Source organism: Haplochromis burtoni, unplaced genomic scaffold, assembly GCF_018398535.1.
Source record: "Haplochromis burtoni strain Fernald_Lab_line unplaced genomic scaffold, NCSU_Asbu1 Contig_470, whole genome shotgun sequence".
NCBI lineage: Eukaryota > Metazoa > Chordata > Actinopteri > Cichliformes > Cichlidae > Haplochromis > Haplochromis burtoni.
In genome coordinates this window covers 95,040-115,820 of record NW_024582831.1, presented here as the reverse complement: position 1 = coordinate 115,820, position 20,781 = coordinate 95,040, and the positions used below count along the sequence as shown (strand labels likewise).

Here is a 20,781-nt window from a genome sequence, read left to right as displayed (position 1 = left end):
CACATCAAGATGTCTAGACAGCGTTCTCCAGACAATTTGACATTACACCCCTTCATGACGTCACTACAGGGGTGCGTTTCTGTTTGTTTGCGCGCATGTGTGTGCGTCATTGTGGTGAGAGGTGAGGACGATGTGTGTTATGACTGAGGGTCCGACTTACAGAGTGTCTGTGACACCGTGTCTCAAACAAGCCACCCCACCCCCTGAAAAAAATATTAAAAATTCTCTAAAAATCCTTCTGGAAGTGTTTAACAAGCACACAGACTTATTTCATCTTCCCCCCTCTTTTGTTACTCGATGTCACTTCCCGATCTGCTCTGCCCCATCAAAAATAGAACTCACTATTTTGAGCAACAGAAAGTGTGGAGCTGGGATGCTTCCACAACTGATGGAACTGCAGTTGGAGCACAAACAATGCAGCCCCACCCGGCGTATTTCCAAAATTACTCACAATATGTCACCCGCAATTGTCAGAAATGATACGTCCATGGAGTTTCTTCTTTCACTTCACCCTCATTTATGGCAAGTCACAGAACAGAGTCAAATCAGTAGAGGATTATGGTTCATTACAATCTGAGAATACAATGAATGCATCAATACCATTTTATCCACATGAGATGCAATTATTGTTTTTGACCTCGTATAAGTACGAAAACTGCAGGGGAAGGGCGAGATCCTCCTTTAACAGAAGATGCCATGCTATATTTTTCTGGTTAAAAAAAGAAATTTACCAAGACTTATGAATGTTGTAGGTCACTGATCAATGACAGCATTGCCATTTATTTTAGCATTAGTAGAAGAAATGGTAACTACATGCCAGAAACAATTCTTGCATGTTCAGTTTAATACATATGACTATGACACTGACAGCTGTGTTTTAAAGCCTGAATTATTTGTTCCCATTTTTAAGTGTTGTTAAGTGTTAAATCTAGATCAGTGTCTTAACACTAAGCAATTTACTTTACAACCTTTTTTTTTTCCCTTGTCTGGGAATGAGTGTGTACTTACCTAATGAATAAGATTCATTGGATTCGTCTGTTTGTGCTCCACATCCAACAATCCATCTTGCTTTAGCTTTGTTTAATCTCTAAATATTTACAGAAGAGTAAAACTAGTATGCGGTAACACAAACAACGTCTGGCCGCTTAAACTAGAATGAGAGGTTTGCCAAGCTCCTCCTGCATGGAGCCCAGGTTGAGACACTGAAAAGCCTTTTTTTTCTCTGATGGTTACATCACCAATAAATAGACGGAAGCACTGACTAATCAATGCAGTCCATTAACTCCATTTACAGAAATGAAACTGTCTCTGGTATCCACAAAACCATAAAGAACTTCTACAAAACCATCCATAAAAACATAATTGTTCCTAATCAGTATTAGCCAAAATTCAACTTATTGTGTTAGATTATGCTGAAATATTACCCCATTAATTATCTGCACAGGAAGTACTTGGATCATTGTCATGCTGTAGTGCTTTCCTGAATAATGAACACAGTTGGCTGCTGGACGCTATAGTTTGATTTACGTCTTTATTGACAGCCGTTTGAGACAAAGAACTGCAGAAGTTGAGGGAGCACTTTGTGCATGTCAAATTAACATTTCATTTCAGGAACAGAACAAAAGAAAACAGAAAGAAGCCAGAAAAATCATGACAGGCATATTGCAATAATGGAGAAATCTGTCTGCAATATAAGAGGTACAACGTCTAGCTCAGAAAAACAATATCACATCCAATGAAATTATATTTAACATCAGGTTTTAGTTTCCTGTAAACCTTTACTTTTATGGTGACTTCTTATTTCTTGCCTTGCTAACTGGATATAGATCCTTGGAACAGCATAAAGTGGTCCCTCGCTATAACGCGGTTCACCTTTCACGGCCTTGCTGTTTTAACGCATGGTGTTCTCCGTCCTGATTGGCTGTAGACCATTGTACAGAATACATTCAGCTTGTCAAATTTACATAAATCTTTGATGGCTAGCAGTGTGACTCTGAAGTGCTGTACTGTATGTTTGCAAGTTTTCTCCCCGACAAACAACAATGTCGACAAAACGTTTTGCACCGTCAAAGGCAACCGCGGTTCATTCTATAATATCATCATTCTATAATACAGACTTATTTTTCTTGCGGGTTATTTTTGGAACGTAGCTCCCGCGATAAACGAGGGACCACTGTACACCAAAATCCAGGATGGTTTGGTTACTACACTACATGGCAAAATCCCATTGTTTTACATATGTACAAAATAGTCTGTGACACTTTGTTTTTTAAAAGCTGGAAAACAAAAGTGATCTGACTTGACATTTAGTGAAGGTTTGCCTATTTTATATCTTATATATTTTATATAGATATTATTTCTCCTCCTATAATACAAATTATTTTACTATTTTAAGTATTTCTGGAATTTTCCCATTTTTTGAGCTGATCAAACTAATTATTTTTGACTATAGTGAATTACTGTGAATTTTAAGTCGTCCCTACCTAAAAGTATGAAACCACATGAACACTGGAGCAGCTACAGTGAACAAGTTGAGGATTTTTGCTCGGGAAAATTATGAATAGAACCTAAATGAAATCACACTTTCAGTTCAGTTTTCCAGGTTAGATTTTAATTACTTTTATGTTAGCATAGAAAACCTGTAACACAACAATTAAAGTCGGTATATGAACTATTACTGATGTAAGTGGACGCTGTGTTTAATGTGAAGCAAAGGAGTCTTTTCAAATATATATAGAAAATATATAAAAAAAGTGGATAATAAAATTAAGACAAAAGTAAGTAATTTGAGAATGTATAAATGTCCATCCATCCATCCATTCGCTTCCGCTTATCCTTTTCAGGGTCGCGGGGGGCGCTGGAGCCTATCCCAGCTGTCATAGGGCAAGAGGCAGGGTACACCCTGGACAGGTCGCCAGTCTGTCGCAGGGCCAACACAGAGGGACAGACAACCATTCGCACTCACATTCACACCTAGTGACAATTTAGATTATCCAATTAACCTATCCCCACAAGCTGCATGTCTTTGGACGGTGGGAGGAAGCCGGAGTACCCGGAGGGAACCCAGGCAAACACGGGGAGAACATGCAAACTCCACACAGAAAGACCCCGGCCTGATGGTGGAATTGAACTCGGGACCTTCTTGCTGTGCGGCAACAGTTCTAACCACCGTGCCACCATGCTGCCCTGTATAAATGTCTTGTTTCTATAATTCTATATCACTTTACTAGTTCCTAAGGACCCCAAAGCACTTTACACATTCAGTCATCCACCCATTCACACACTGGTGATGGCAAGCTACATTGTAGCCACAGCCACCCTGGGGCGCACTGACAGAGGCGAGGCTGCCGGACACTGGCGCCACCGGGCCCTCTGACCACCACCAGTAGGCAACGGGTGAAGTGTCTTGCCCAAGGACACAACGACCGAGACTGTCCAAGCTGGGGCTCGAACCAGCAACCTTCCGATTACAAGGCGAACTCCCAACTCTTGAGCCACGATCGCAATACCTGCATAGTTGAGACTCTGCAACCGCCGGCAAACACTTGTGAATTGATCAGGGAATCTGAAGTGACCAGTGGTTACCAACTCGTCTCTTAACCAGTTATGGAGAGGTTCACTGTCCAGACCTTTAGGGTTATGGATAAATGATGTACAGTTAATTCACAGTCAGAAGGACTCTCATGTATTAAAAAAAGATAACTCCCCCTCGCAAACTACTAAAGAATCTGTAGTAGTTAAGTGGCACCCTGAGGCAGGTGTAGGCGATAATTATACTGTACATTAGCTGTGTTTGAACAGCTAATCTGATAATAGTGTGTATAATGCAAAAGAAAAAAAAAGAAGAGGTGACCATGTTTTCCAAACTCCATGGAAATGTCCAGTGTATTCCTATAAACAGTCTAATGCATAAAGATATTTGGAAAAAACAAAGATAATTTGTTTCTCTTTACTGTATTTTGTTAGAACTAAGTCCTTACCTTCCAGGACACAGACAAACAATTTTGTGGTATTGTAGTTAAAAATGACACATTTTAAACTAGGGTTGTCAAAAAATGAAAATGAACTAGAAAAAGTTGCATTTCCTGCAAAAATGCTCTGTGAATGCTGTGCAGTGGAATCTGCTGAAAACAACTGAATAAGGAAAACTATGTGCTGAAAAAAGGTGAAGAAAATGAAAATTATGCTGAAAACAGAGGAAGAAGCAGAAATTTTTGCTGAAAAGGGGTGAAAAAACTGAAAATTATGCTGAAAAGTAGTGAAGAATCTGAAATTTCTGTTGAAAAACAGTTAAAAAAGTTTAACTGTTAACTGAAAAAAATGTTGCCATAAGTGGGATTCGAAGCTGGGCCTCCTGCTCTGAGAACAGCTGCTCATCTCACTGAGCTAAAACACAGCTCACCCTGGCAAGCAAAATCAGTGACCACACTGATAATGTGGTCCATTTATTTTAATGGGACAAACAGATAATAATAACTTTAATATGTCAAAAAGTATTGAAATTATAAGCACCGGAAAGAGCAGAAATAGCAGAATATTGTAAAATTTAAACGTTAAGTTAAGCGCCAAAAAACGTACGGAAGCAACTAGAATAATATAGTGGAATAAAGTATAAAGAGAAACTGGATCTCAGATTGGGCACTCATTTGCATGAGTTTCAATACCAATAGTGCCGTCTTTGTCTATTCCAGTTGACAAATAACCGCAGACAGTTTAATTTTACAGGATGACACAATAATTTGTCTGTAGAAACTACGGTTTCTCTTAGCCTTCAATCACCCAAGTATCATACATTCTGCCTCTGCCTTAAGTGTTTTATGTGATGTAGGTTACTACAATGTTGTAATTTACACATCCACAAGTATGTGAGGGTCCACATAAATTCAACTGAGGGTGAATGCAAGGATGTCCCCATATCTCTAATTTGTTGTAACCGGGCTCAAATACAAATGCACGTCTCCTCCAAGTGAAGTACAAAGTCATGTAGTAAGCACCACTGCTTTGTGTAGTGTCAGCTTTAATCCGTCTGATCTCTCAAACCTGATAACAAAGTTCAGTTTAAAATCAAGATACTTAGACGAGAATTAAGCCATTCAGTTGATAAATCGTCCAATAAAATTTTCTGTCAGAAAGCCTGTAATGATTGGGTGACTGTGTTTGACGGCCTGTGTGTGTGTGTGTGTGTGTGTGTCCATCCGTCCTTTGGCTCATTAGCTCAAGGTCCCGAGGGATTGTTTTGAGGCTGCTTTTTTGAAGGACTGGTGATGATGTTCCACTCACTGACAATATGACTCTACTACCAGCTGTATGTGTGACGTGTGTGTTCTCAGCTAATAAAGCATATATGACACTGATTAGTGTGAAGCTACAGTTGTGTAAATGTAAGTGTGTGTTTCCATGCGTTTGTGTACAGAGGGATAAGTGATCACTCTGCTGATTAACAGCATCACCACTTCCTGCCCCATCAAAACAACTGCATTAAATGTGTGTGTGTGTGTGTGTGTGTCTGTGTGTGTGTAATGTGACTGGATCAGCCACTTCTGGTGCTATCACACTGAATGAATAGCTGTGATCAGTGGTTATCGCTGATAACACGTTATATAAGAGATATAACCTGTAGGTGCAATGACATCCACCATCATTATCATCCATTGTAATCTGTGATAAACAGAAAGCTACCCACATTATGTAATAACTGTCTAGCAGTTGCATAAAATACATGTAAAAATCTCTGTTTAAACCGTGAGCTTTTTCACTGGTTGATAACAACGTGAGAGCTTTTTTTTGGGTGCATAAATCTAACCAGCCTCACAAACTCACCTCCAGTTGTTTAAGATTCAAAAATATATTTATTTGCAACACTTAGCATTACTCCTGCACCAGGCAAGTGTTTGATCACAAGAAAGCCATTTTATTTAAGAAGTGACTGAAAAACTGAAAACAGCCAGCGTGTTTCAATGACTGCAGTTGTAATTTTTTTCCATACGAATTAAGATCTGAAAGAATGATTAGATTAAGGTAGAGACGTAGAGTACCTGTGTTACATTAAGGCCCAATGGTCTGCAACATCATCAGTCCCTTTTATATATGCTTGCTCTTAAGGCAAACAAAACAAAACAAAAGGTTCAATGACTTATTTACACTAAGGTTGGGCAATAAAATCTTTCCAACTGACAATCGTTAGTCCAATAACAGACAATAGGGATATACTCGAGTATGTAATCATTAGGGGTGCAACGATATTCGTATCGATATTGAACCGTTCGATACAGTGCTTTCGGTTCGGTACGCATATGTATCGAACAGTACAAAATTTTTAATTTATTTTATCAACTTTCCTTCTGACGATGCTGTCACACAGAAGTTAAGCTCTCCTTGCAACATGGCAAATTGAACCTCCCCCACCCTCATTCAGATCTGGCGTTTGGAACTATTTTGGTTTTCATGTGACGTATGACCCTGAAGGTAAGCGCGTCATGGACTAAAGTAAAACAGTATGTTGGATGTGCCACGCAATGCTCAATTACATGGGTGGGAGCTAGTGTGTTAGCGCAGTTAGCTCGTTAACGTGTTGGCCGTCCAGCCCCATGCACGGGGCGATCCGCGGTAGCTCGTTAACGGAGATTTGCCGTGTTGTGGCGTTAACGTCATTTCAACGAGATTTACGCTGACAGCACTAGTGGGAACACAACGAATATGACTGCACATTTACGCCGACATCATCCTAGTGCAAAGACAAGTGGAAGCAGACAAAAACAACAAGCACATGCTACAAACTTTACCCGAGTCATTTAGACAGCCGTTAGCACATGATTCTCCTTATGGGGACCTGATATGTTTAATATGCTGCTGAGAATATAGCCCAGAAGAAGCGTATAGTATAGCTTTTATTTTGGAAAGAGACATTTCTCTGTAATAAACTCTCTTTTCCAAAGATGAGTGATTCCTCAATCAGATACAGGGCTCGCAATTTTTCCAGTCGGGCTACCAAAATCTCTCTCTGCCCTGCCCGTCGGGCTATCGTAGGAAGGAAAAATATATGTCAATGCTTTTGCATTCTTTCGGAAATGTAGCTGGGTAATTATGTCATTGGCATCGGTGAGCCACTGTCAATATGTGACATATTGAAATCGCGTTTGAATTTGCGCTTGTTTTTTGCTTTCACTTTGCAATCGCGCAAACTGTGTATAGAGAGCGACAGCACTGATTGGTGAGTGATGATAATTTGCGCACCAATTCCTCTGACATCGTCTTATCAATCGTTAGCTTACTATGCAAACATGACAAGTGAAATCTCCCGCAGCAAGCTTAAACATGTGAGAGGTTGATCGCGCAGAGAATCGCTGAGCGTTATGTGAGTGCGTGTGTAAAAGCAGCAGGATATATATTTTAGTTCTGCTGAGCCAAATAAGACAGGTCAGGGTGAAGAAGTGACAGCCAAAGAAAAGCTTACCACAAAACGGAAAAGTTATGACAAATCAGACTATAAGGCAAAAAGAAAGTGCAGCTTTATGGTTTCATGGACAAAAGAATTTCTGTGGCTGCAATATGACGAGCTAAATAACCAGGGCTGCACATAAGTGGTCCGCAGGTGCGCATTCGCTGTCAAAATAAAAAACGGCACAAGATAAGAAGTTGCAACGCGTGTTTGCGTACATAAGATTTTCAGGAGGAGGACAGACATTTGTTTAGAACTCTTGATGTCGAAGAAGCTCCTTTAAGCAATTACTTTGGTGTTCCTCCACCTCCAAAGAAATGTCAGGAGTCCGAACCACAAAAGAAGCACGTATTCTCGGAAAAGTAGTTGCAGGAGGTGAGCTGGCTTCAAACAAATGATGAACCCACAGAGATGTGGTGCAGAATGTGCTATGAAAATTTAATAAATGACAAATTAAAAAGGCATGAACATTTTTTTTGTATCGAAAAAATATCGAACCGTGACACCAAAGTATCGAACCGAACCGAACAGTAAATTTTGTGTATTGTTGCACCCCTAGTAATCATGCACAGACTGATTTGCATGTTTACAATTTCTAAGTTTTGTTAGGAGGGAATATTTGACCTTTACTTGTTTGTTTCAGTAATAATGAAGCTACTTTTTGGATTATTCATTTATTTATTTATTTGAGATGCAACAAATCGCCCAAAAGACTTAACTTTACATAAAAGATTTTTTTTTAATGTTTGCTGGAAGAGAGATTTAGATCTTTGACTTACAAAATTAAACAAAAAGTTTTTGTTGTTTGGTTGAGTGTATGAGACAGATAAATGCTGGAACAGCCTGTAAACACGGTTATCCAGTCTTTAAGCCTGACATAATTAGCCGTGCCTGGGTCCAAACTCTTCTGCAGATCCCCAAGTCACACGACCACTGCAGCATCACTGAGAGTTAAAAACTGTCCAAATCCTTTCATCTTTAGTAAAGTGATCAGTGTTGCTGATCTAAAAGGTGTAACAATTAAGTTTAACGTCCAGGCATCCATGAAAACCCAATTTATGAAATTTAATGGAGTTAGAAGTTAGCAGGAAGTTAGCTTGCTAGTTTCCATCTAAATATCATATACCATGTTCTGACTGAGGGATTTATGAAACAAATTAAGATGTACAGCTATGGTATCATTTCTGACATAAATGAAGACAAGAAACTAAACAGCAGTGACGTTTGTAGGGTTACTGAAGTTGGGCTAGCTGGTATATAATGATGTGCTACGTGATCGCTAGCGACACAGCTATGTTAGCATATAAAACACAGTGAAGCTGGAGGATGAACGCTAACTTTTTTCCACTCGATAAAAGTTAACGTGAGGGTTCCTGATGGTTAGGGACAAATGCAATCGCATGGCAGGATGCTGTAAACGGACCAAACTTCAGTCAGGAGAACAACTGAGATAATCCATCCACAATACGAGGTTAGTCATTATATACTGCTGCATGGGCTGGGCTGTAGTTACATGTAAGGTTTTAAAAACTGAGCTTTAAAATGATTAGCAGTAATAAAAACGAGAGAGGCCAACAGTGATCACTGACTGTTTTTAGGGGCTTGTTGAGATTAAATAGAACAAGATACAAAGGATTAAAACATGTAAAAAAAAAAAAAAAAAAAAAAAAAAGCCTTATTGAATGCGGAGCAGTTTGGGATTACTTGTTACTGAAAAAAGTAACGCCGTTATTCCCATCACTGGTTTCAACCTACATTAGCAGCAAACTTACTCATGGACAAATAAATAAATTCGCGCTTGCAAAAATGATAAGCAAAAGGCTCAGTCTACCGTTGATAGTCGATAAATTTGTTAAATTTAAATTACAACATTGTCCTTGATGTACATGGTACATGAAGTGGTTCTTCTACAGCTTTTCTACTCAGAGCACTCAAAACGCTTTATACAACTAATTCATTCACCCATTCACACAAGCACTTTTTTTCTAAGCTGTTAGTGCCTATCTAACATTCACACACATTCACACTCCTGGATGCATCAGAGAGCAACACGGGGTTAGTATCATGCCCAAGGATATTTGGCATGCAGATCGAACAACCAGCCTTCCGGTTAGTAACTGACCTGCTCTACCACCTGAGCTACAGCCACCACATCAAAGCTGTAATGTACCACAGATTGTGTTGTCTGAATTTCTGCACACTCCTGCAAATTAAAGGGCTACTGTGGCTTTATAAGACAGGATAAAACAAAAGCATCACCGTAAAACAGGAAGTGCAGTAGTTAATTTGTACTTAATTATCTTTGTCTTAAAATCGCTGGGAGCCAAAATCGCAACTGAAAATATATTTTTATGTACTGCACGGCCCCGATGCAGATCATAAATATCAAATAATGCAATTAAAAGAAAGCAGTGCCTCTAAAGACAATTCATTCAGCAATTACATTTTCCACCCAACTCCGAAGGCAATTTAATAATACATGATGATGATGAAATTTCTAGGAGGCTGTGCTGCTGTATGTGTGAGTATGCACTGCAACACGTGCAGCTCCTGTCATGTATCAACGCATGCTCAGTCGAGTGTATAGGCATCTCAAGTGTGCTCACATGCATCACAGTGTGCGTGTGTGTGTGTGTGATGAGGTATCATGGCAATCATTTGCCTTCCGAGTGTCTCCTGAAAGATCATTGTGACTGTTATTACAGAGAAAAGAAGAAGAGTGGACATGAGGAGGAAGACGTATTGGTTTCACAATACTGGCGCTAAAATTGTGACATTTTGACCCACTGTTTTGTAATTACCGTCACATGACTCTGTTTTTGCAGAGAGAAAGGCCTCAAAAGAGTGTGCATTAGGAGGCAGGAGTCACAGTGCTGTGGGAGACCAGGAAACAAGATCACATGAACATCAATCACATGAAGTACCTTGATTTCTTTTTCCCCCTGGACTTTTCACACTTCATTTCATTTTCAGTTGCTGTGAAGTACATACTCCACAACCATGTTCACCCAGCCATTACTGTAAAAACAACAATCTACACTGTGGACCAATGTACCGTTACACACTTTGTTGGGAGAATAAAGTGGAAGGGATAGAGGAAGACAAGAACGGGGAGGATGGTGAAAGGGGTGAGGTAAGAAGAGGAAAAAAGGAAGGGGACTAAACAAAGACTGAGCTATCATTTTAAAGAAGAAGAAGAAGAAGAAGTACTAGTACTGCAAGATGACGGAGAGAAAAGCAGCAAGGCGAGGGGAGAGAAACGAAAAGAAGACCCAAAATAGAAAACCAAGCACAGAGAGAGAGAGAGAGAGAGAGAGAGAGAGAGAGAGAGAGAGAGAGAGAGAGAGAGAGAGAGAGAGAGAGAGAGAGAGAGAGAGAGAGAGAGAGAGAGAGAAAGAGACGTTGCGTGAGATAGACAAGACATTTGACGTCACAGCTTTGCCTTTGAGTGAAGTGATGAGAGGAGAACGGGGAGCGGAGGGAAAAGAAAGGAAGATGAAGGGGGAGAAAAATAAGACAGGAGGGCAACAAGTGGAGCGAAAGAGAATAACAAAATGAAGGCAAATGAGCTAAGTGAAGGAGGCGGAGTTAGAGAAGGAAGGAGAAGTGATGGAGGAAGATCAAAGAGGGAGCAGCATGGACAAGGGATCATCAGTGAGTGATGAGAAGGAGAAGGGGGGAGTGAAGAGTCCAGGAAGGATGAAGTGCACTGCCTGTGTTTCACTCTGCTGCACAAAACAATCACAAGCCAAGCACCTCTCTCTCTCTCTCAAAAATAAGAGTGGAGGAGGAACAAAAAAGTGATGGAAAGAAAGAGAGAGAGGACTGTGGTAGTTTAAAAAAAACAAAAAGTCCTCACCCACACAGGTCAGAGCTGAGCAAAAAAACCCAAAACGCTTCCTGTCAGCTGAAACCCAGCTTCATATCACACATGTGAAAACTCAAAGAGCTCCAAACACCATCGCAACACCAGCTGCACATTTACTTATTGCTCGTTTAATGACATCACAAGCCTACAAAATGGAAACGAAATGAAAGAAAATAAAAATATTCATTCTCAAGCTTTAGGCCAACAGTCTCTACGAACTCACAGTGAAAAGCCAAATCTGCAGTAATGTCAGCAGGCAGAAAGGAGCAAATCCTCATTCACAGAGGATGAATCTTTTCTTAATAAATGCCCAAACCTCTTACTGCAATAGCAAATTCTGTAAACCTGATTTTATCCACTATTTAATACTTTTTCAATATATTTTCTGTTAGTCGTCCTACATTATCCCTTTAAAAGTCAGGGGCAGTGATATACTAGTGAGAAGCTTAGGGTAACATCACATTGAAACCTGTATGTGATCAAGTTCCCCTTTTGTTAAAAAAATGTTTTTAATTCTTTTAGCCACTTTTTCCTCCTTTACAGAGGAGTCCCACAGAGTAGGACTTAGCAAAAATGATTCTGCACTGTGCATGATACTCCTACTCCCAGCTCATCATTTTTCAAAATGCAGTGACTGTCGAGATGATGCATACTTTAGTCCAAACTGGGATCAACCTTTTCTTCTTTCAGCTGCTCCCTTCAGAAGTTGTAGTCGATCATTTTCATGATCACCTCCATCTCACTCTACCCTACCATCCTCCTCTGTCACACCAGCCTTATGCACGTCCTCTTTCACCACATCCATTAATCTTCTCTGTGGTCTTCCCGTTTTCCACTTACTTGGCAGCTCCATCTTCAACATTCTCCATCCAGTATATCCACTATCCCTCAGTTTTACATTTCCAAACCATCTCAGCCTTGCCTCTCTAACCTCATCTCCAAACTGCTAAACTACACCTGTCCCTGTGATGCACTCATTTCCAATCTTCTCCCTTCTGGTCAAGCCAATGAGAACATCTTCAGCTCAGCCTCCTTTTTGTCAGAGCCACCGACTCCAAACAATAAGTCACAGCAGGTTATACCACCAGCTTCTAAACCTTCTTCTTCATCCTTCTGGCACAAACTACCCCAACACTCATCTCCTCCCACTCCAACCTGTCTGCACTCTCTTTGTCACCTCTCTTGGGCACTGTCTGCTTTGAATGGTCAATCCCAGGTATTTGACCTTCCATCCGTCTTCTCTCCGGCGCTTACCTCCACCTCTCCAGGATCTCTTCCACCTGCTCTCTAGTTTCAGACACCTGTTTCACTACAGGTGTCTGAACATAACAAGCACCTGAAAATCAAACACATCTGGAATTGGAAAACAAACAAACAAACAAACCAAAAAAAAAAAAAAAAAAAAAAAAAAAAGAGAAGGAGGAAGAAAGAACCCAAAACACAAAAAAGGTCTAATTAGGACGTGAAGCACAGCCTTCTGTCTCCTGAGGTTAATGTGGTTACTGCTGGTTAACTGCAGTTGTTGTGCCTGAAACTGCATGTTTCAGGCACAACAACAGTAACAGAGTAAAAAACAACATTTTAAGGACAAAAACCTGTCCTGGGAATTTCCCTGTAAAACACATGATATGTGAGCAGCGAAAGTAGGAAAGGAGAAAATAGGTGTAAAGTGCTGACAACAGCTTACACAAGGTGAGAAGCAAATACAACACACTGAATTCGCACATGATGTTATCCAGTGACTTGTTACCCCCCCCTCCTGTCTTCCTCACGAGTTGCAGACACACACAAGTCAAATCTGTATGACTTTTGTCAATTACAGCTCAGCTGGAACATAAACATGTTTAAAGCAGTCACGCTACTCCCAACTAAGCTCATGTTTTGTGGGCCTACAGACAAGGCCAATCAAACAGTTAAGACCAAATGTGACCCATAAAAGGGCTAATAAAGGAATGCTCATTGCTATCTGGATACAGCCATGAATACAACCTAATTCACTGTAAAACCTTTCTTCTCCACAAAATAAGGCAATGTGGGGTGAATCTGCATGTGTTCACAAATCTAAATATAGCCAAGCCTCTTCAAACTAAAAAACTAAAACAAACAAACAAAAAAAAAAACCCCAAAAAAACCACGCAATTCAGTCAATAACGGTGGAGCACACATCATGTTAACAAACCTGGTGGATGATCATAAACCTTCAGCTGCTCCTTTTTCACATGTTCAGATTTTAGATCAACAGAGAAGCTGCAGCCACCTGATGATAATGTTCAACAATGCAAACACCAACTCCACTGGTTCTCTTATGCATGTTAAAGCCCTCTCAAAGCACTTTTACTCCCATGCTTTGAGTTCTCCACTTTTATCTCGTTTTTTCATCTCTCGCCTCTGTATCCCAGCACCCTCGTTGATGCTTGTGCTTAAGAAATGCTAGATGCTGGTTAAAAGTCACATGTCAACTTTCCATCATTTATAGTGCAATTTAAGAGAAAGAAAACACACCAATCTGACTCCAGTATAAGTCTTTAGAGCTCTATCTGCACACCTTAAATGCATCCCTCTCTGCAGCTGCTGAGGTAACATTTGGACGAAGCACAAAAAAAGATGGGGAGGGGGGCTCACTGAAGTGTGAAGCGTTGCATAATCAACACCATCGGAACAAACAGCAGAAAAACATGAAAAACCCTGACATTTTGTGTCTTGGGAGACGTTCTGTGTCAGAATACAGATTGACAGACCACGTGACTTTTGCGCATTGCTTTGTGGGTACCCGTGGCAACAAAATCAAAACACTGCATTGAGCGCTAGTATTTCCAGCATCGGTAATCATTAATTCTGCGGTTTTAATCCCTACTTGCATTTTTATTTGGCCCCAAAAAGGCAAAAAAAAGGACGAGGAAAAAAAAATCAAAGGAGTGAAAGGGTCAGACCCATACGAGCATACAGAGCGGAGTAAGGACGTTAGCGTGCTGCCCAACTTTCATCACGCACATATTTATTATTATATGGTAATAAGTGTGAGTGCATACACTCACAAAATGTTTAGTGACTTCAGATCCCTGCAACAAGCCCAGGTCCAGTTTACTTTGGTGATTTGGACTATTCCATTTCCCAGCTGTTATTTTTTTCCCCCCTTTATCTCCTGTACAGGCAAGCGCAATCGTTTCAGGTTGTAGTATTACACAACATTTTCAGATCTAATAGAAATAAAATGAGTTTTTTCGTAATTCATTCAATTTATTGTCTTTATTTATAACTGGCATTATTGTTTCATTCTATTATAGAATCTTACAGGAAAGAGGCAAAATTGTAAAAATCCATTATGCTTTATTAGCTGCTTCGGTGAAAAACAAATCAACAATGCAAAAAAAAAAAGAAAAAACATTGCAAAACAACATATTGGAAAACATGTATTCATCACTTGATTGCTTCAATACAACCCTTGGGCACATATATGCGGGACTTTTCGTGGCTGTTTTGAGCTCTCTCTCTCTTAACCGATCAAATCTCGCTGTGGTAGCAGCTTTAAACTCAGTCTGACACAGGCTGATACAGGTTGATAGAGGGTGCCCAGTCTGGATCGCATTCCAGCATTTTGTAGGCTGATTTTCCTACAAAACACAACAAACGTTAGCCCACAAAGCCACAGTGAACAAAGCAGCATAGCACAACAATTTCAATTCAAATCAATATAAGACTTATTTGTAACCTACATCAACAATTATGTTATGATAAATTACGTAATAACTACAACAGAAGACTTACCTTTGTGGAAATGCTTGGAGCAGACTAACATGTGAGCTGGAGTGTTCTGGGACGTTATATTTGGTCTTTGAATGGCTGCAATCCAGGCCATCCGTCGGCTCTTTGTTACTTCGGAAACATGGCTCGAACAATTTCTCTTCCACGACGTAATCCGATAACAACCGATCTCTTTACCCGTCGGCTTCCCGTGGCTGTCATGCGACCGGCTATTGCAGTTAATAATACAACAGCTTCTTGACATTTTTGTGTTTCTTTTTATCGCTGTGTGACTGTTTTCATGTGAAAGCCTGCGTGCGCTAGTACCACTTGCCACTCGTTCCCAGAATCCTTTGCGGTTTTACCCCTGAATGACGTCACATTTTCAATCTCTATATATAAAGGTGGATGAGACTGACTACCCATCTGCTTCGATCAGAGCCAAACTGGATGTTGTGATATTAGTCAGTGCTTTAGCTGAATCTTCCTTAGACATTTAATGTGTTATGTTGATTTCATTTGATAGATTTCCCCCCCCCCCTAAATACTTACTCACTGTTAATTATTAGATTTGCCAGGGTGATAGATCACCCAGTATTAGCTATTTGCTATATTATCTTATATATTCATATTTAAAATGATGAATGAAAATGTAAAAGGTAATAAAGAGACAGGGAACTTTGCAACGTCTCTGTTGGAAACACCACAAACACAATCAGTGTCTGATCCAAGCAGAGCCGTAGAGAGCTTAAAGGGGTCCATCACTCGTTCTCACATTGACACTACATAACTATTGGCCGATATATCAGAAGATCTCATTGTTTGAATCTAGCTAAACAGTAGTTTGTTTAATTTGACATTTAACTTACATGAAAAAATATACAGTGACTGGATACATCCACCAAGCACCTCGCTCCTGAAGGATACCTGCAGTCCAATCTCATTCCCGAGGCACAATATACTGACGATTTGTCAAGTCCTGCGGCGTTCCTGAGGAATGCGAAAGGTGACCTTCCGCATTCTTATGCTACGCGCCGGGTTATAGATAAAATCCAGTACAATAACGCTCCCGAGGTAGTACTCATTGCAGCCATGTATTCCAGTCCTAACGCTAACCAGAACCTTATCCCAAACCTTAACCAGCACTTTAATCATTTTAGATAGTGTTTTCCAAAACGATTTAAGTAAAATGAAAGTACATATGTAGATTCATTCCAAATGGTTCTCATATTTCCTTTGTTTTGTTTTGGGTTTTTTTGATCTTGTAATCTAGGGACATCTTGGGTGCCTGGAAGTGTAATATATCGATGATTTGTCACCTAGCATATGCTTTGGGAGTAAGAACGTGTTAATACCTGCACACAGATCTGCTTCTGATATTTTGATGTGAATACCAACAAGAAGTCTACTAATATTCTTTATTTCAGTTTCATATGTTTGTGAAACATATTACCCCAAATGGTAGAGAATTTAAAAATAATATAAAATAAAATCGGGATCTAGATCAACTCCAGGGGTTAATCACTTCTGCAGAAAGTTTTTAGTCACCATAGACTGTAAGATGTTGCAAAGACTGGCGATCTTGCAGAGGCACAATTTCAGAAACTATAGTTAGATTAACACTAAGACTTTTCCCATCGTGCTCCAGATGAAAATTTACCACAAAAAACGTTGATCAATGGATCACATACAGAAGCAGGTTTTTGTGTTTCTACTAAAAACAAACAAACAAAAAAACAATACAAAAGTGTTGATTTAACTCGAGCATCAAGACCCTAATCCAAGACAGTATGAGCATTTATGTACATTAAAAATATAACTGTGACACTGAAAGTGTTGGAAAACTACTTCAGAGTAAGGTTGTCCATAACTATACAGTCAAACAAACAAAAACTGAACGCATAAATTGAACCAACCACAAAGCTCTTTGTCAGAGGTAATTAACAGAGACACAAAACAGACAAACAAATGACTAAGACAACGGATTAATAATCAAAACTGATTTGTGTCAAATGACTAATCACTTTAATTGTTAAAAAGGAAAAAAGGGTCTCCTAGAATCTGCTCCGGCAACAAATATTCAGCTGCTGCTACTGCTGCTGTAATTACTCGTGATAATTAGGAGGATCTAAATTATTTTGTTGTCCTTTTGTCCCGACTCACACAAACATGTCGGCTTTCCCTCACAGAGGCGTGGAGCTCGGGCTGAAATGAACGTTTCACAATTGCTGACAAGCAGATGTTTCGCAATTAATTAAAATCTCAAGCTACAACTGGGCGCAATAATTGTTCCTTTGCTGCTGGATGTTCGTGTTGTGGAGCCACTGCTGTGTGTGTGTAAACTTAATGTTTAGTCTGACATTTCAAACAAAGCTTCCCGTCAGAAGGAAAAGGGAAACGCTTAAACAAAAGTGTGTGTTGGGGGGGACGCAGCTTAATATGCAGGAAAAGCCGTTGGGTCCGCGGTGGCGTGCGCACTCATAAAAACAACACATGCGCACGTTCTGCAGCTCCATCCGTCTCTTCTCACTTTTTTAATTTGTTTTTTTTATTTCTTCTCTTATGTGCTCTCATATACACGCGCGCACGTGTCTGCATGAACAGAGAAAAGCACAGTCTAGCCACACGTGCATGCCCGCCCCCCTAGACCCCCGCCCCCAAAAAACACTGCACAACATCCTTCTCGCACAGGCAAAACGCACGAACGCGCAAGAACCGAGCCTTCGGAGACCAACACAAACTCTGCAGCCTTCCTCTCTCTCCTTCTCTCTCACACACACACACGCGCGCGCGCACTCTCTCTACACCCCCTCTCTTCCCAGCATTAGTCAATAGAGTCAGGATACATAAACCACCCACCAGTCACCCAAAGCATCTCCCAGCCAAACCCTACCTCTCTCTCTCTCTCCCTGAAACAACACACATACAACCCGCAACAGCCTGAGCAAGAACAGGACAAGAACAGCAAGAACATTCAAATTCTTAAATTAAATCAGGCCAAGTGCCCAGAATTCATAAACACGCCACAGCACGAATTCAGGTAAGCAGCACACCCAGGTTGGCTTATCAGCACGTATGAAAGCAGCTCCAGCTCAAGTGTGAAGGTGTAATACAGTCAGAACATGTGGGAGGGATGGACGAGAACTGTGGCACAAATTCAGTCTTTCTTTGGGTTTAAAGCACATCTGACACACTCCAGTCTTTTTTTTTTTTTACTTGTTGTTGTTGTTAAGACCAGGCGTGTGGAGGAAGCTCTTAGTTGAGGACAAGCCGTATATAAAAGCTGTAAAAGTACCAGCTTTATTGGCCCTTCATTGCTGCTCTTGCTTATGTTAAAACTGACGCTCCAACACCATGGCCGACGTTTAATTTTGGGGAAACATGATAACAGGTACAGCCGAGCGCTGGCGCAGTTTCCAGGCAGCCTTTCAGTTATCTTGTTTATTTTTTAAAACCGGCCACAGCTTCAGTCAATTAATCAATTACGGACGCATACAGGTGTTAATTCGCGCTGTTTGCCGGTTTAAGCCGGATTTAGAAGAAGTCAATGTTTGGTGGCTCTTACCTTTTTGTCCGGAGACCTTGTTTCTCCGTTGGTGTGGGGAAAAAATAATAAATAATAATAAAAAAACGGCCGCTGCGCTCCTCCAAAATGAACGTTAACTCCCTTCTCCCTGGAGGTCTCGCGCACTTCACGTGCGGAGCTTTCTCACTCTCTGCGTTCTCTGCGCTTGTCTGTCCGTCTTTGTGTCTTTTCTTTTCTCGCGGGATTTCCTCCTCCACCTTCCAACCGTCTTCTTGTGCTTCTCCTCCTCCTCTTCTTCTTCTCTGCTTCTTCTTCTTCCACCACTTTCTTCGTCTTCTTCAGCTCGTTCTCCTCGCGCCATCCGGACGAAGACGGAGCGGCTCGCGACGCTTGTGCTCGTGCTGCTGATGCTGCGCCTCCATCCTGACGCCGGCGGCTGCTTCAGCGGGAGAGAGCAGAGATGCTCTCTCTCTCTCTCTCTCTCTGTCTGAAATCTAAATCCTGTAGCTACAGGTGATGATTTCCTTTTTTAAATCCGAGATAGAGTCTTAGTGCAGCCCACGCGGTTGCTTGCAGAGTGTCTTGTTTCCACAGAGAGGCGTCGGTAACCGCAGCGTTTGACACGGACGAGATACCACTTCACGTCCTCTCGCTCTCTCTCGCTGTTGACCCCCATCAAATGAAATGGTATAGATCCACTCCATTTCCACTCCACTGCGTTTGGAATAGGAACGCTCCTCTCTGTTTCTTTTTGATTTATATGGTCGTATTTTTCTTTTTTTGTGACAGGCGTGTTTAATAAAGACTTTGCACGTTGATGTTTTCTACTCAGCTCAACAAATATTTGATAAGGCATCCAGCACTTTAATCGTTATATTATGGAGTTGTTAAAACAGTGGTGCTTCAGCATTTCATTACACAGTTAAGGATCTTTATGCTTCTTTTGTTGCAAGGAATACTGAATTATCTTTACCCTGCATTTATTTGTGACGTTTCTGACAAATAAATGCAAACTAAAGGATGGACAGATAGATCAATAGATGGTTGCAATAATTTTTAAGCATGATAACTTCATGAAAGCACAACACAAGGGGAAAGCATGACATTTAAGTAAATCTGTCAAAAACCAAAAAGAACATTTCAGAAAATAGCACACATAAAGCATGTTTCATACAAATAACTATTCAGAAAAGCAATGAATGCAAAAACACCCGATTTCATCTATTTTTTTCATAACTTGTTCACTACACCAAAATAATCCAACTGTTTAGTTTTTTTTGTCTTATTTTCAATGAAACCTTCTGTTTAAATTGATTCTTAAACCACTTTTCACCCCTAGAACAGCCTGTAGACTGAGTATGTGAAATTCATTTTACATTGTGGGCCACATACAGCTCACTTTGATCTTAGGTGTGCCGAACCGATGAAATCCCTCTTTCTGCTTCTGGGAAAAGTGCATTTTCAACAGTATGTCTCAGTTTTTTCACATGATAAAGAAACATTGCTGAAGTAAATGAAAGAAATCTCTCAGCGTGGCTGTTTGGGGTTAAATTATAAGCAATAAATGTGTAAAACTACAGAAAAAGTTCTGGTAGCTCGATGACTTGATTGTGTGGAATCTCTATAAAAAAACACACATTTGGAGAGTCAACGGTGACAAAAAAAAATGAGTAGACTTCAGTTATTTGGGGGTTTTTTTGTCCGTGTAGTATGAAGGACTAGTATTAAAACACATTTTTAAAGTCCAAAATTTATGGCCTCGTTAGCATTTTGCAAAGCCCCCCAGTGGGCTGTAGTCTTTGCTGGACTGATAAAAATCTGTGATGGTCTAAAATGTTACACAGAGGTGAAATTGAAATATGAGTATTACAGTCTTAATCCATGACATGTAATCTGCTACCCTGCACCATCTCTGTCAACAGGATGGATTTAATGTCGTGGATTTGTTTAGCAGTTGCACAGTTCAATCAGCTGCATTACTTTTGCTGTTCCTCCCCCTATAGTTTAAACATTAGTAGGCAACTAATAGGTGCCTGGAATCTGATCATTACTGACCCTTTTGAAGGTTGTTTTTTTAATTTCTCTTCCATTAGTATTACATCCTTAGGACTAGCTGAAGTTTTCTATCTGATGCTGGACAGTGTTTAGAGACTTTCGTCCATGCTCTTCTTGCTAATTAGAGCTGTCAGTCATTGCCAGGGGGCGGGT

General features: G+C 40.4%; 1 protein-coding gene across 1 annotated transcript in view; it reads right to left on the bottom strand.

The window, feature by feature from the left end:
- The window catches only part of LOC102303630 (short transient receptor potential channel 5), a 224,732-nt gene extending 205,500 nt beyond the window's left edge, over positions 1-19,232 (bottom strand). Inside the window, exon 1 of the mRNA XM_005946022.3 lies at positions 18,613-19,232. The gene's annotated coding sequence lies outside the window, so the exon portion shown is untranslated. The remainder of the gene's footprint in view (positions 1-18,612) is intronic.
- Between the last annotated feature and the right edge of the window lie 1,549 nt (positions 19,233-20,781).